Source organism: Rhinolophus sinicus, chromosome 5 (genome assembly GCF_057876585.1).
Source record: "Rhinolophus sinicus isolate RSI-liver-muscle chromosome 5, RSI-T2T, whole genome shotgun sequence".
NCBI lineage: Eukaryota > Metazoa > Chordata > Mammalia > Chiroptera > Rhinolophidae > Rhinolophus > Rhinolophus sinicus.
The window spans coordinates 10,875,176-10,891,332 of NC_142505.1; the positions used below are offsets into that span (position 1 = coordinate 10,875,176).

The 16,157-nt window shown below is 44.6% G+C and overlaps 1 protein-coding gene across 2 annotated transcripts in view; it reads right to left on the bottom strand.

The window, feature by feature from the left end:
- Nucleotides 1–16,157, bottom strand: part of ACKR2 (atypical chemokine receptor 2) — a 39,030-nt gene that overhangs the window by 17,141 nt on the left and 5,732 nt on the right. For both annotated transcript variants that reach the window (XM_019727520.3, XM_019727519.3), the window contains exons 2-3: nucleotides 7,873–8,082; nucleotides 2,680–2,975 (exon numbers count right to left, since the gene is read on the bottom strand). The gene's annotated coding sequence lies outside the window, so the exon portion shown is untranslated. The remainder of the gene's footprint in view (nucleotides 1–2,679; nucleotides 2,976–7,872; nucleotides 8,083–16,157) is intronic.

The window sequence follows — 16,157 nt, forward strand, 5'->3', positions numbered from 1 at the left end:
CTTCTTCATAATTGGATTGAGGTTATACCTTTGGGGCAGGAACACCACTAACGCGATACTGTGTCCTTCTCAGTGCATCATACCAGAGGTACGTGATTTCAATATGGGTCATCACTGACAATGTTAATTTTGATCCCTTGGTAAGGTGTGTCTACCAGGTTTTTCCACTGTGACATTAGGATTTATTCATTTGTAATTGATAAACATTTCTGGGGAAGTAATTTGAAACTACGCAAATATCCTGTTTTTCATACTTTGCCCATTAATTTTAGCATCTGTTGTTGATACTTGCGACAATTAGTACTGTGGTACTTGCCAAATGGTGATTTTCTATTTCCATCATTCTTTCTACATTTATTAAATGGAATTTGACTGTAAGAAAGAGTTGGTCTCTCTCTCTCTCTCTCTCTCTCTCTCTGTTTCTCTCTCTCTCTCTCTCTGTTTCTCTCTCTCTCTCTCATCAGTATAGTATCATGGGTATTAATTTTATTCCATTATCATCATTATTTATTTTGCTATTCCAATTGTCTCATCCTCTTTTGAAATCTCAACCCATCTGCTTCCTCTTAGGCTGACTTTCCAGCCACACCTCATCAAAAACACGTATGTACTCCCTGGCATACAGGGCAGGTTGTGGCGGGGAGCTTACAGCCTTTGCATGGACAGCCAGGTTTCATGGGAACTTACGGAGGCATCTTTTCAGCAAGGGCTGGGCCTTTTCCTGGAATTGGGCAGGTTCCAGTCAAGGGAAGTCAGTCTGACTCCAGGGGCAGAGGCTTCCAGGAAAGGCTGAGCCTGGCCAGGTAGGCCCAGGCCCCCGCACTGCTCTCCCATCGGTCATCCTGCCCACCCCAGATCCATCCCAATCTCGACGTCACCTGTATCAGCACCAGACAACCTCACATCGAGTTTTTGTTTGTTGACTGCCCCTTCTCACCTTGCTGCAGAGACAGTTGCTGAGGAGCCCAAGTGGCAGACAGCAGGACAGCCTTTGACCAAATTCTTTCCCGCAGAGGAAGTACTCTCCACCCAGGGGACAGTGCCAGCTCTCCCAGCCCCAAGGGCAGCCAAAGCAGACAGTGCACTGAAGTAAGATAAACTAGCTGAGGAGAAGGGAGACTTAGGAAGAAGGCTCTGAACTCAACGTCTTCTTTGCCCTCCTTAAGGTGTGTGAGGACTGCCTGCCCTGGGAAGGGAGTGGACCCAGGCTGGGAAGCCAGGCAGCCAGGATGCACAGGCCCCAGTGCTGCTTCCACCTCAGAGTACAGGCCTTCACATCTTCACTACGCTGACAGACTCATAACACACTTACATTTTTAACACGCTGGACACACCTACGACGTAAAAAGCGGCATCACATTTCAAAACACCTGCTTCTCTCTCCAGCCAAGCACTGACTGTACCTGAACATTTTGCCTACAGCCTGCTCTTTCCTGTCCTCTGTGACCCAGCTCCAGGCCCATCTTCTCGCAGAAGCCCCCCAAGTCTCCCCCAGCCTCTCTAAGCCTCCCTGATCCCCTGCTCTGAGCTTCCCAAGGCAGTACAGTAATTACTGTTCAGGGGCAAATTTGTCTCCTTACAAGAGTGCTAATTCCTCACGGTCGGAGGCCTGGTCCGTCCAGCCGGGTACCTGACGCCACCCACACAGAGCAGGGACGGGAGGGCTGGTGGCTGATGTACTGACGTAGCCCAACCAGCACTTGACCAAGTGGTTTTTGGATGGAAGAGCCCAGTTTGGCCCCCTTCTCATCCTCTGTCTCACTCTCTGTCTGTCTTCATTTCGGTCTTCCTTGGGCCAAGTTCACCCCCTTCTGGGCTGAACCCACAAGAGGGTCAGTCTGGTCCATCTCTAAGGTCTTAACGCTGGAATTTCTACCGCGCAAGCTCGCCCTTGAATTTAGAAGTTCTGTTAGCGCCCATGTGTACTCACACTGATTAGCTATCGTGCCAGAACCTCAGGCCCGTGTCTTCCCATCACGGTTACTGACGCACAGCAGGAAGGATGTGCTCCTCTCCCCTCTCCCATTTCCTCTCTCTGTGCCACCCCCCCACCAGCCGGCCCCCTCCAGCCACCCAACATGGGTCTCCCTCCTTTGGTACATCTGCCCAGGGTCTGGTGCGCAGAGCCTTGGCACGGGGCTGCTTTCAGCTAAGGGGGTGGAGGAGGCATGTAACCTCTTTACTATTTTGCCTTGGTTCCAAACATGTTGGTTTGAAATCACTATATTCACTCATTTGTCAACACAGTTTCTACCATATATCACATGTTAGAGGTAATGTGGTAGATCTCCAGATGTTTCCTCTGTGGATCAGACCAAGCGGAGGTCATCACATCCATTTGGCAGACAGGGTTGCCAGGGCTCAGAGACGAACAGTCACTTCCCCAGAAGCACACAGTTGACAGGCGCCACCTCGACTTTCTGACTCCCATCCCAGCGCGCTCTTGCCCACAAAGTATGTGAATATTCTGTTTACTTCTTTGCTCCTTCCTTCTCCCCAGCCCCTCCAACTCTGATCTAGTTAGCTATTCCAGGAAAGAAATTATTTCTTACTCATCTGAGGATCCCTCAGCACTTGACAGGCAGTAGACACGCGATAAAAGTCTGTTGGGTGAACACACGCTTCTATGTAGAAAGCCTTCCCACGTTACCTACTCCTAGCAGAGCCTGGTCCCAGTACCTTTTGGACACAGAGACTCCTCTCCCTGGGGCTCTTCTGGGGCCCAGTTTCCTGACCGGAGAGCGGTTGTAGACGGTTGGACTTGACGATGTCCATATTTCACCAGCTGTGACACCCTGTTGTTGGCTCTGGAACTTGGCCCAGGAGGACTGCTGTCTGTCCTTCTGGGAGCAAATGACTGGAAACCAGGATGCTTGGTCAGCCCAAGGTCAGGAACGGCAAGCAGCTGGGCATCCCCTCAGGCAGGTATCAAGCAAAGAAGACAACATCGTCGAGGGCTTTGGAAACTGGTACTGCTAAAATAAAAAACAGACGGAGACCAGCCTTGAAAACTCCCTGAGCAGACAAAATCAGTTTTGTCATACAAGCAGAGTTTAATTTAGCTCGTTTTGTGAGATTAGCTTGACCTTGGGCATTTCTTGTTTTTGCCTCTGAAAATCATGAGCAAAACTTGAACTGTTTCCTAAGGTTGATAAGAGGTGACCACTGACCAATTCCCTGTCATTTAAGAAAATTCTAATATTACAGCCAATCACTGTAAGGGAGAAAGTCACTGCTTTTCTCACTATATAAGCTGCTTTAGAACAACACACCCCTCAGCCTCGTTCCATGTCTTGGTTTGAGTGTTCCCGGTTTGCAAACTGTCTTTTTTGGGTGCACACGATACATTTTTACTAATTACTACTTCGATGATTCATTGGTTTTACTTTGGCTATTTATGAATCTTTGACAGTGTTCACAGCTGAGCCTGGAAGTGGGTGGGAGGCACAAAAGGATGGAGCTGCCAGCTTACGGTAGCCAATTTCATTTCTCCGAAATTCTTTTCGACACTTTCAAGGGCATGGAAACTGAGAAGCTGACTGCCAATCAACAGCTGAGAACCGGAAGCCTTACCCGACCACTCCTTCACCTTTCCACCCCATCTGTTCATCCAGGAGACACTCCCTAAGTGTCTGTCCCTGGCCCAGGGGGCCTGACTACCCCACTTCCATCCTCCACCCCCAGCCAGTTGGCTGACTCCACCTCTCTTCCAAATCCAGATGTTTCCCCTCCTCAACAGATAAGTTCTGTCGTTTTATTAAGTTGTTGATTATAGCAATTTTCAGACATATATCCCCCCAAAGTGCCAGAATAATACAATGAACTCCCCTGTGCTTCTCACCCAGCTTCAACAATTAATCAACTAGTGGCCAATCTTTGGCACCTACACTCCCACCCACTTACCCCTTCCTATATGATTTTGAAGCAAATACCAGATATCATATCTGTAAATATCTTGAGTATGTACCTTTAAAAGATGGTCAAACCTAAAAAAGTTAACACTAATTCCTTAATATCATCAACTATCCCATCACTGGCCTCATACATTTTTCCCTTAAGTTTGTTTATTCTAATCAGGATCCAAATGAGGTCCACGCGCTGTGAGTGGTTGACATATACTTTAAATCTTTTAAAATCTATAGGTTCCCTCTTCACCTCCATCGTGTTGCTTTTCCTCCCAACTTATTTATTGAAGAAACTGGTTGTTTATCTTGTATGTAAAGTTCCCCACAGTCTGGATCGTGCTGACTGTATCCCGGGTGTTGTTTTGGTGGGTTCCCCCCACCCCCACCCTGTTCTCCCATCGCCCAGAACACCCTCCATCCCGTTCTCCTCCCCCTCACCCACGCCCCCATCTGCACACCCAGTCCTTGCCGCCCTTCCTCAGGGCACCCCTGGCCCGACCCCAGCCTCTTCCCTCTCGGGGAGGGAAGTGTCTGGCTATAAAAGAATAATATTAATAGCATGAGGGATCCTCGTGGTGATGAAACTATTCTGGTGGTCACACAAATCCACACATGTGATAAAACTGTGTGGAACTAAATACACACATATGCACACAAATGAGCACATAGAAAACGTGAAATCTGAACAAGGTCCATGGATTTTATCAGTGTGAATCTCCTGGTTGTGGTGTTATACTATAGTTTTAGAAGATGATACCATTGGGGGAAACTGGGTTAAATGTATATAGGATCTCTCTGTATTATTTCTTGCAATTTCATGTCTATAATTAGGATAATTTTATTTTTAAATAAAAAGCTAAAAATTATTATGAAATATTGAAATATTTGTAAAACACATTTATGATATAGTAATATATGCATTTCATTATTAACACATTTAAAATTATCTAGCAATGGATCTTATAACTACCATGACAGTGCTGAGTATAAATGCTATTTCAAGATACCTGTGACAAGGTCCTACTAATATTACTGTGTTTTATTGCCTACATTCATAATTTATTAAGCCGATCATACTTAAGTGTGTGACCAAGGGCTGGCAGCACTTTCAGAATCCAGGGCATAGCTTCCGCAGCAGGCGCGGTGGGGGATCCTCCTAAGCCTGCCCTCCCCTCCTGAGGCTGACTTACAACCCACACTGCTTTGCCTGAGGGCTTGCTGTGGCCAACAGAGCCTGATTTACCCCCCACCAATGCAGCATGCCAGAAGTTCCTGGGAAACAACACTCCTACCCCGTCACGAGCCCTCCATCAAAGACTGGGGTGAGTTGGTACAAAAACACCCCACCTCCCTTTTTTGAGGTGGAATAACTCTGAGGCGTGTGTTCTATGCTGTCTGCTTGAATTTCTCCAGTGGGATACAGCTCCAGCTACGCTGACTGGTTTGATAGCACATCGGGTACTAGGGGCCTTCCCTCCCCTGCCTCACTTCCCCACTCTCCTGCCTGTGTCTCCCTCATCTCCCAAATAAACTACTACTTCAACTACATGACCTTACCAACAGTTGGCCTTGTTTGACTTACAAAAACAGCAATTTCTTATACAGTAGTGCCCCCTTATCCATGGTTTCCCTTTCTGCGGTTTCAGTTACCCGGGTCAACTGCAGTCCAAAAATATTAAACACTAAATTCCAGAAATAAACAATTCATAAACTTTAAATTGTGTGCCATTCTGAGTAGTGTGATGAAATCTCACACCACCCTGCTCCATCCCACCTCGGACATCAGTCATCTCTTTGTCCAGTGTCTCCATGCCGTGCATGCTACCTGCCCGTGTGTCACTTAGCAGCCGTCTCAGTTATCAGCTCGCCTGTCTTAGTATCACAGCACCTGCAGTCAGGTAACCCTAACACTATGTCATACTGCCTATGTCACTCACCTCACTCCATCTCATCACACAGACACTGTGTCATCTCACGTCATCACAACAAGGGTGAACACAGTCCAATATTTTGAGACCACAGTCACGTAACTTTTAGTACAGTATATTGTTATAATTGTTCTCTTTGATGATTAGTTACTGTTGTTAAGCTCTTGCTGTGACCAATTTATAAATTAAACTTTATCATAGCTATGTATGTATAGGGGGAAAAAAACAGTATATAAAGGGTTTGGTACTATCTGTGGTTTCAGGTATCCACTGGGGGTTCTTGGAACATATCCTCCAGAGATAAGAGGTGACTTCTGTAGCTCAAACTGAAATTTCCACTTAAATCTTTGTCTCGGGGTCTGTTAAGATAGTTACATACATACTCTATCCAAGGATTGTCCCCCCTGGGGAAAGTTGATGGGAGTAAACTGCTGAACCAAATCCGGCGGCTGAACCTCTGAGATCTACAGAGGACCACGGTGCCTCCTCCAGCTCCAAAGGGCAGAGGGTCCCAGGAGAGGTGGGCAGAACCAAACAGGCTGCCTCAGGCTGAGCACATGCTCCACTCACATACCACCATGGGAAGTATGGCCCAAAATGAGGAAACAGGCAAGATAAAGAAATGCTGTAACTGAAAAATGTGAAGGAACATTTGAAAGCAGAGGACTGGGTGTGGATTGAAAATATGGAAAAAGAACATTGTGATGAGATAAGGAAGGAGCCTGTGAAAAGCCCCAGGGGCCTCTTTGGCCGGCTCCCAGCCTTCCCTCCTCTGGGTATTTAAATAGGCTCAGGAACACTGGCTGCATCAGACCTCTGAGCATAAACATGCCAGTTGAATATCTCAGTTGGCCACCCAGCAAAATTAATTTGCCTTCGTGGCTCGTAGACTATGGGGACCACCCCGCAAGATAGTAGGGCAGGAGCAGAACTTAGACTAGAACTTGGACTTTTGCCTGTAACTGACAGTAAGAAAAGCACTTTACCTGGTGGTCTGTTTTCACCAAGTAATAATTATCCTAACTACTCACAGTGCACTTTCAAATTTTCTGTTCTATTTTATTTCATGTTTTTTAAATGCTGGACATGGCCTATTAGCTGATTTCATAACCCGCTTCTGGGTGGTGACCTACCGTTTAAAATACTGTCATGGAGTGTATCCAAAGATGAAAGGGTGTGAACAGTACTTCTGAGCTTTTCCTCAATACTGTGTGCTTGCTGCCAGCCTCAGTGTCCCATTAAGGACCGCAAGGATCACTGGGCTGGGCCAGGAGAATCTCGAAAATTCCATGAAGCGAAGGTGGTCCCTACCTCCTGACCAAGTCATTCAAACCAGGCACTGCCACCACGCTTACATTTTTTGCCACATCTCCACACCACCTGTATTATGTATTATTGTATGAAGATTCTGTCTAAATCAACTAATCACTTGAAAACGGAGCCTGTGTAACACTGTCTTATAAGTACTCTCGGTGAAATCAAAGGTTTTCTTGTTATTCCCCAATGTAAAATGAAACAAAAACATAATGATGAAAATAAAACATGCTTTCCTTGTTCCACCTTAAATCTTTGAGCCAGTGGCCCTCCCTTCCCTGCTACTTTCATAAGAAAACAATCCAGCCTCTGTGTAGCTCAAGTTGTCCCTAACCTCGACAAGTCTTCCTCTTTCTGTCTGTCCCTCTCTCCAATAATAATCAGCACCATTATCATGGCTAACAGCATTTAAACTCATTTAATTTTCACACCAAGCCTATGAAGTGTTAAGAGTCACCCCATTTTACAGATGAGGAAACTGAGATATGGAGAAATCTGGTAGACTTGCCCATAGCTAGAAAGTGATGGAGCCGTCTGAAAACAGAGCCTGTGTAACTACGTTGTACTGCCCGCCTTGGAAGCTGCCCACCCCCAATCTCAGCCCTAGTGTTGTCTCTGATAGGACATCTTCCTGGACTGCTCAGCCCATTGGATTGTTCCTCCTCTGTTCCCAAAGCACTCACTTCTTGCCTGTTTAATTCCTTTGGAGATTAATCCTAAATTACCTGGAGAACATGCCTCCACCCAGCTGGGGGCTTCTTGAAGGGAAGGCTGCATCTTATTCCTCTGTGTATCTCTGGGTCCAAAGTCTGTCTGAGGCATCGGGGGCCTTTCAGTAAGTGCCTCTCGAGCCCTGGGATCTTCCCTTGTTGTTTAACAAATACCCGGTACTCTTTGCTGAGTTATCAGCTCACAGGCTGGTTCCCAATGAAGCCCTGGAATAGTCAGGAGAAAGGGGAGATGAGTCAGAGGCAACAGAATCAAGGAGTCTTAACCTAGGGTCCACAGATCCCCTGTGGACCCACACCTGATATGCAGGAGGCCTGTAAACTTAGATGGGAACAAGATCACATCCTTATTTTCACTGACCTGTGCTGGAAATTCAACATTTCCTTCAAGTGGAATGTCACCCATGACTTTGTCACCAGGAAAAACACTAATAGTTGCATTTCACATCACCATTGAAACAGAAATATTTATACTCATCATTTCCTGGAAATTCTGGTTGTTTTCAAACCCACTGCTAGATCTTGCATTCAAGACATCAATAAAGAGGCACATACAGCACATACCATGCCACAACTGAAAAAACGCCTACGTATCTGTATATTTATAGGACTAACATTTCTTGGCAATTTCAATAGGATTGGTAATCTTATGCATTTTGTTTTATACTTTTAAAAAAGATTATTATAAGATGGGCCCACAGACTTCACCAGACTGCCTGCAGGAACCATGGCACAAAAAAGGTTAAGACACTACATAGAGAATCATGGTTCAGATCCAGGTTGGGAGTCAGGCAGACCCGAATTCAAAACTTAATTCTGCCATTTACGAGTAGAAGCCAAATGACCCAGGCCTCAGTTCCCTCACCTGTAGAATGGGGATTACTACCTACCTTACTGGATTAGCATCTAGCACCGGGTAAAGGTGATGTCCAAACCCAGCCTAGACTGCCTGGTGAGGCAGATAAAGCCTGGGGATAGTGGAGCCCTTCGCTGGAATACAGTCCACATTTCCCTTGGCTTCCTACCTCTCCTGTCAGAGAAGTCATTTGTCCCCTCAGCCTGGCTGAGCCCAGCTCCCTGTAGTTGGACAGAAAGGCTAACTTCATACCCTTCTTAGAAACTATCCCATTTTTGAGCCCCAAATACATACCCCACTCCCAAAAATGGCCGACACATCATGCTCCCAGGAAAAGCCAGTCATCTCCCTAAGCATCGGCATGCGCTTCCACATTTGTCCACTGGGTGGGGCTGGTACGCACTCTCAATCTGTCAGCCCAACCAGGGGCAGAACCAGAACTCTTCACTCAAGAGTTGCCCCCCTCCGCCTTACACTGCTCATTTTATTTTTCCTTAAATTGATCCCAGCATAAAGTGCCTCCTTTGTGCTCCTTTCCAGTAACCTACTACTCTAATAAGAATGGTGGTGACTATCCTGACTTTTAATATCATAGGTTAGCTTCACCTTTATTTAAATGTACTCATACAGAATATAGTCTTTTTTTGGTTTATTTTGTTCAACATTACGTTTGCGAGATTACATGCAGTTGTAGTTCATTCATTCTCATTGCCCTATAGGTTCCCTTGGGTGAATATGCAATAATTAATTTGTCTATTTATCTGTTGACTCAGTCTTTGAATAGTTTCCAGTTTGGGGGTTACTTTGTGGTTGCTCCTCCAAGAGGGTGGTATCCAGGCCTCCACCCATCCAAAATTGGTTCAGAGCTGGAAACTGACGATGCAACACATTCAAGAGGGTTTAAAAGATTTATTACTCACATAGTGAGGCTTTCTGAGAGAGCAGGGCCCACACTCAAGCCAGTCTGTTTGGCTTGAGCAGAAGGGCTAGTGGATCTAGTGCTTATACTGGCTGTGGGTGGGGGGTCCAGGAGGAAGCCTCCGTCTCCCACAGGCTGGAGTTTGTGTGGTTTGAACTTCCCTCCCATGCCAAGGAAAGAAGCACCTGGGTTTTCTTATCAGCATGTACAGGTGGAGGGCAAAAAGGAAAAGGGGACTGATAGGGCTTGAAGGCTGTCAGTGGTCTAACATCAAAACTGGAGTCAGACTATTACAGGGTTATTACAAGCAGTACTGCTATGAACTTTCTTGTTCATAAGCTTTTTGGCAAACGTATTACACATTTCTATTGGCTATGTCTCTAGGAGTGCAGTCGGTGGGGTATATGCTTGACTTTGGTAAATCCTGCTAGGTAAACAGTTTTTCAAAGTGATTGGACCAAATTCATTTCCTCCAACACCTTTTATGGATGTATCAGTTTGTTTATCCACTCTGCACTTGAGGGGCATTTGGTTTGTTTCGTTTTTTGTGATTACAAATAAAGCTGTTATCAATATTCATGTACAGACTTTTGCATGAATATAGGTTTTCGTTTCACTTGGGTAAATAAATACTAGGAATGGGATGGCTAGGTTGGATGGTAAGGTTTACCTGTGTGAGAAATGAGGCAAACTGTTTTCCAGAAGTGGCTGTACCATTTCGCATCCCTACCAGCAAAATCTGAAAGTTCCAATTACTCCACATCTTTCTAAATGCTTGGTCAGTCTTTATTTTTAGCCATTCTAGTAAGTGTGAAACAGTATTTCATTGTGGTTTTAATTTGCATTTCCTTAAGATCTAACGATGTTGAACACATTTTTTTATGTTTACTTGCCATCCATCTTCTTTGGGGAAGTGTCTTTTCAAATATTTTGCCCTTTTTTAAAAAAAATGGGCTGTTTGTTTTCTTCTATTGAGTATAGAGGGCTCTATATGTATCTTTGAAACAAGTCCTTCATCAGATATACAATCTGCAAATGTTTTCTCCTAGTCTGCGACTATGTTTTTATTGTCTTAACAGTGTCTTTTGAAGAGCAGAGGTTCCTAATTTTGGTAAAGTCCAAACAATTCATTTTTTTTCTTTTATGGACTGCACTTTTTGTGCCTTATTTAAGAAATTTTTGCTCACCCTAAGGTCACAAAGACTATCTTCTACGTTTTCTTCTAGAAATTTTATGTTAGGTTTTACATTTAGGCCTATGATCAACGAACCTGTATTAGGAAACTTCAGAAGGCTACTGAAAGGGGGTTCTGATAATGTACATTTTGAAAGAGGTCAGAGTGTATGTCCAGTAAAACATTGAAGATACATAAGGAGGGTTACAGATTCTGTGCATAGAGTCAAACGTTAAGGATTCCAGCTAATTCCAGAGTTTATCTTCCCGAATAAATGACATGAAGTTTTGGGGATTATAGGGGGCTGTTTCCCTCTTTTTATTCTCCCTTTGATAGATGTACCATCTATATCTAGTAGGCAGTAAATATGCCCTTTCAGGCTATAAATAATTTCACATAGTCTTGGTTTTGTTTTTCTCTCCTCAGAGGCTCGCTTGTCTGGCCTTTCGTGAAGTTCAGAGTTGGGAGGGAGGATTGTTTAATGTAACCTAACAAGCAAACCCTAAATAGCATAACAAACACACAGAGCACTCATCTTGCAATCAGGATAATTAATTTGTGATTAGTAACTTTTAATAACTGTTCACCAGTGTCCAGGGTCGACCTGAATCAGCTGAAGGATTTACTCCTCTGTTCCAGAGTGAAGAACCCGGGATATTTCTTTGATTTTAAGGTTTCTTTTTTTATCTACCTGGAGCCACAAAGTTCATGAGTTACCTTATACTTCACAGAGGCAGGAGACAACCCCTCAGTTTGTGGAGCCCCAGTGGCATCCCTAGTTGCACTGGGCCTTGTTCTAGAATCCCCACAGGTTTTACAACGGGCCTCTCAAGTTCAAAAATCCCTGTTCCAAGGATCAGAGCTAGAAAAAGACATAAAACCAAATGTTCCTAAAAGCGAGGAGTTCTCCATTTTCCAAAGCATCTGACACACACACACACACACACACACACACACACACACACTGTGTCAGGGAGGATCCATGTCTTGGGTGGTCTTTAGGTGGGGGAACTTTTACAGCCTCTAGTACACTGTCCCAGAGGTGGAATGCGCAGCCATCAGAAAATGCGAGACAATGCTAAAGTCTGCTGTGCACTAACTATTGGAGGTCAGGGTCACTGCTGCAAAAGACGTTTGAAGGAGAGAGCTCTGCTGGAAAGGGGCGGGGAAGGAGGACCGCCCTGATGTACAGCAGAAAACTGTGGTGGTGAGCAGGGTAAATACTTAGGAATCCTACAGTATCAGTCCAGCAGTCTCCCTTTTCACACACTGGACTTGAGGTTATTTATCTGGCATCTCCACACAATGCTACGATCTTCTTTGTGACCTTCACTCAGTCCATATTAAATACCACACAGAAACCCCATTTTCTACGCTAAAGCTGCCACAGGGCTTCGGCACTCTGTGAATTGCATCCAGATTTCCCTTGTTTGTTATCAGTTTTGATGTAGTTGTAGCTTGTCACCCTGTATCCTCAAGGATGATGTAGAGCCCAAGTCATGGGGATGGCCAAGAGAACATCACAGGGCTCTTTCCATCTGTGTTCTTTCTTGACATTTCCTCTTCACAGAGCCTGTATCCTGCTGGATCATATGTGCTGTCTGGAGTCTAGGGCGGCCTGGGCTGCAAAGGAACCCAGGACATAGTGAGTTCTTGACAACAAGATAGTAACAGACAAGAAAGTTCTCAGGGTGAGAGTGACACTACTGGAATACCAGCTACATAACGATGTTGTTACGGCCTGAGTTCCAAGATCTGATGGATTGTAGGCTTTGCAACATTAGAGTTCATCTTGATCCTCGGAAGGGCTTCACACTGTGGAAAGCCTGCTTGTTTCCAAGTTTTAGTGCTAGGTTTTGTTTAGTGCCATAATCTTGATTCTGTCTCACCAGAGTTTTGGATGTTGGAAGGAATGTGTGGTTTGTAATTTATACACATGTTGGAAAAGCTGTCCCATAAAATGAGAACATCATTCTCAGTTTAGATATGAGTCTTTCTTTTTCCAAAGAGGAACACATTTTTGGAGCAATTCTTCTTCTGTGGTAGCATGTGCCTTCCAGTAGAGGTCGCCTTAGGCTACCCAGAGAATAAGCATGACAACTGCTCAGACCCAGTGGACGGCTTCTAATGCTGGGATCGTCTCTTACAGAGTGCATTCCCCACGAATGCAATGACAGAAGAAAGTCAGTGCCCACAACAAAAAAACCAATAAACTGGAGGGGCAGGGGCAGGCCTAGCAATTTTTAATTCTATCATGCTCCTTCATCCAACTGTGCTAACTAAGATGCCGGCTCTGACAGGCAGGGCGAGGAAGGAGGGACCTGGGGACAGCAGGTTGCCCGTCTTGGTGGAGGTTATGAATAGATACGGCAGGATGGCAACCTGCTAGTGTCCAGCAGCCTTTTCTATACTGGGCCCCACTTTGTAGGCTCTGTGGTTGTTCTTCCATTGGAAAGAGACTAGGGGCTAGGGATTGGAACGGGAAAGGTGCTTATGAATATTTATACAGCAGACTGCTTCATCTCAAGCATTTCCCTTTATGTACCTCAACTGCTTAAACTTAATGAACAAAGCTTTCCTGGGCAGAAATTCAAACTTACAAATCTAATACACCAAACTTACAAATATTAGGAATTTAAAGGTGTGTTAGATGTTTCGATATTACAAATAATTTAGTAAGATTTCACCTTAAAATAAAAAATCTGTATTGCTCAGACATTTCAAATCAGCTACAAAGAGGTCATACTACCAAACCAAACCCACCCTCCTGTGACAAATATATAAAAAACATCAACTATGAATAGCTACTCTCTTAACACAAAAAATTATTAATACTAGTGGGTCTCTTCTCTTCAATATTTCTATGCTATATTCTAAAGTTTCTCAGGTTAAGAGATGTTTACCCACCTAAAGAAGGCGTTACTATACCTGTGAAGTGGAGCTATTTACTAGCAAACACTTGGGCTGGGAGTCTAAGAATCTTAAGACCCCGTGGGCAACTGTGTGTGTGTGTGTGTAGTTTGAAATATACATATTTCAAAATGAAAGTTGTGATTGATAAGGATTCTGACAGGGGAAATGGAAGGAAGAGAGAAAACAGGCACTGGCAGGGAAAAGGAAGCACAGAGAGGGACTGGAGCGTTCTAGAAAGAGTATGAGCTAAACAGGACTGGGTTCAAGTCCCGCCTCCGACTCTGTGGAAACCTAAGCAAGTAACTTCACCATGCTGAATGTTTCCTCGTGTGTAGAATGCGGGTAATAGTATTTACTTCATGGAGCTCTTTTAATGATCAGACACTTTACTGTTCCAAGCGTGTAGGAGCGTGCCTAGAGAACGGCAGGCTCTGAGCACGCGGTAGTGTACAGCAGGCTGCCGGGAACAACTCACTCACTACAGCCCATGGATCACAAGGATTCCACATCCCAGCTAACTGTAAGAGCAAATGAGCAAAACGTGGTAGTAGGTCCTTTTAAACTCCTGGTGAATGGCTGTTCAGCAACAGCCCACCCAGTTTCTAGAGAAATCACAACGTGCACAGTACGCTTAACACTTGGCCGTCTCACTGCCTGCGATTTCCGTCTCATCAGCCATACTGTCCTAGGCAACAGGCCCAGGCTACTAGCTCACTTTTTTAATGGTTACTTTAATACTCATCATCCTTGAAAGACTTTTCTGGTCTTTATAAAGCAAAGTAGCAGAAGGATTTGATGGCCAGCACTTGACTGCTGACTCACTGAGTGAACTTGGGTCAGGCAGATAATCTTTCTTTTCCGGTTTTCCCTGAAACGGGGCAGACAGGTTGCTGTCCCTGAGCAAAAGCCATCAGCCACTCAGGGCCACCAATCTGGGTGAAGTGGCTGCCTGCATAATCCATTTTTCTTCCAGAGCTATCAAAGTAATTTGTCCATCCATTTCTGGCGAAAGAGACCATTATCCTGTCCTTAGTGTGATTTGGATCTAATTTAGATGTCAGCTATATTTATGAGCCCTCAATTCATTAAGCCATCAAGATAAACAGATGGTGCCTCGCACTCAGTGTGAGGGCGAAATGACTTGGAGAGCCTGGCGATCAGTCAATAAAAACCTATTTGCAGTGCCATTGAGTATGGCCATGTCTCCCAGAAGAGGCACCTCCTTCTCAGAGAATTAGCAGACTGTAAAAATAGCCCTAAATCATTGTGGAGAAAGACAGAGTGGGAGAAAGCAGAGAGGCAATCAATATCTGAGCAGTGGAGGAGAAGTGAGGGGGGTTCTTTTCCAAAGTGTGTAAATGATGGGTGACCAAGAGAATTAAGGTGCCACAGGAGCCCACAGGCCCTGAACAGCCTGTGTCACTGAACTCAGGTATTCACCTCTGCAATTACACAGCCTGAGTCATCCAACCAGTATTTACTGGAGGCCTCCTACGTGCAGAACACCAGGTGCCATGGGTGAAAACGTAACAGAGGTGCTTGGTGCATAACCACAGAGCTTCACATCGTACCAGGTGGCAGGAAGCAGCGAGGGGGCCCAGGTGAAAAATCATGTCTATCCTTTCCGGCGGAAAGAGCTGTTTGCCTGTGGTAAACAGGAAGCTATTACTTCTAGTAATCGATTCTGTTTCTATGTAATCTAGTCTCATACCTGCACAAACACAGATTATAAACATGAGTCAAGCTTTTTAGTTACGTTCATGATATGACAAATTTTCTCATTTTTAAAATGAGGATATAAACCACATAAAACTGAATATTAAAAAGACTAAATTCTGCCTACTCATTCTCTACTGAAAGACATTTATTAATAAAATATATGAGATTTAAAATTATGTAAATTTTGGGCGGCTGGTTAGCTCAATTGGTTAGAGCGCGATGCTCTAACACCAGGGTTGCCAGTTCGATCCCCACATGGGCCAGTGTGAGCTGCGCCCTCCACAACTAGGTTGAAACAACTACTTGACGTGCAGCTGATGGGTCCTGGAAAAACACACTTAAAATAAATAAAAGTCAAAACAAAATAAGAAAATAAAATTATGTAAATTTTTAAGAATAGATGGTTTTGTTAATCCCAAAACTAAATGCCTTCAAAACAAGGCAAAGAGGCAAAAAGACTTCTGCTAAGTTACGAAAGTTCTGTGCCCATCACTCCGCGTGCCCATCCCCCCAACCCCAGCCCCAAATAACTAAGAGGAAGAACAAAAAGGAATTTTGAGGAGCTGCAATAAATCCAAGATCCATTTTTCAGTGACAACGTCACAGGTGTTTTTTGAAAACACAGTCAGTGAAAACAGTCTTGTGTCAAATCTAAAATGATGCAAATGTATTTCCTTATTTAATCTGTTGAAGTGCTATCC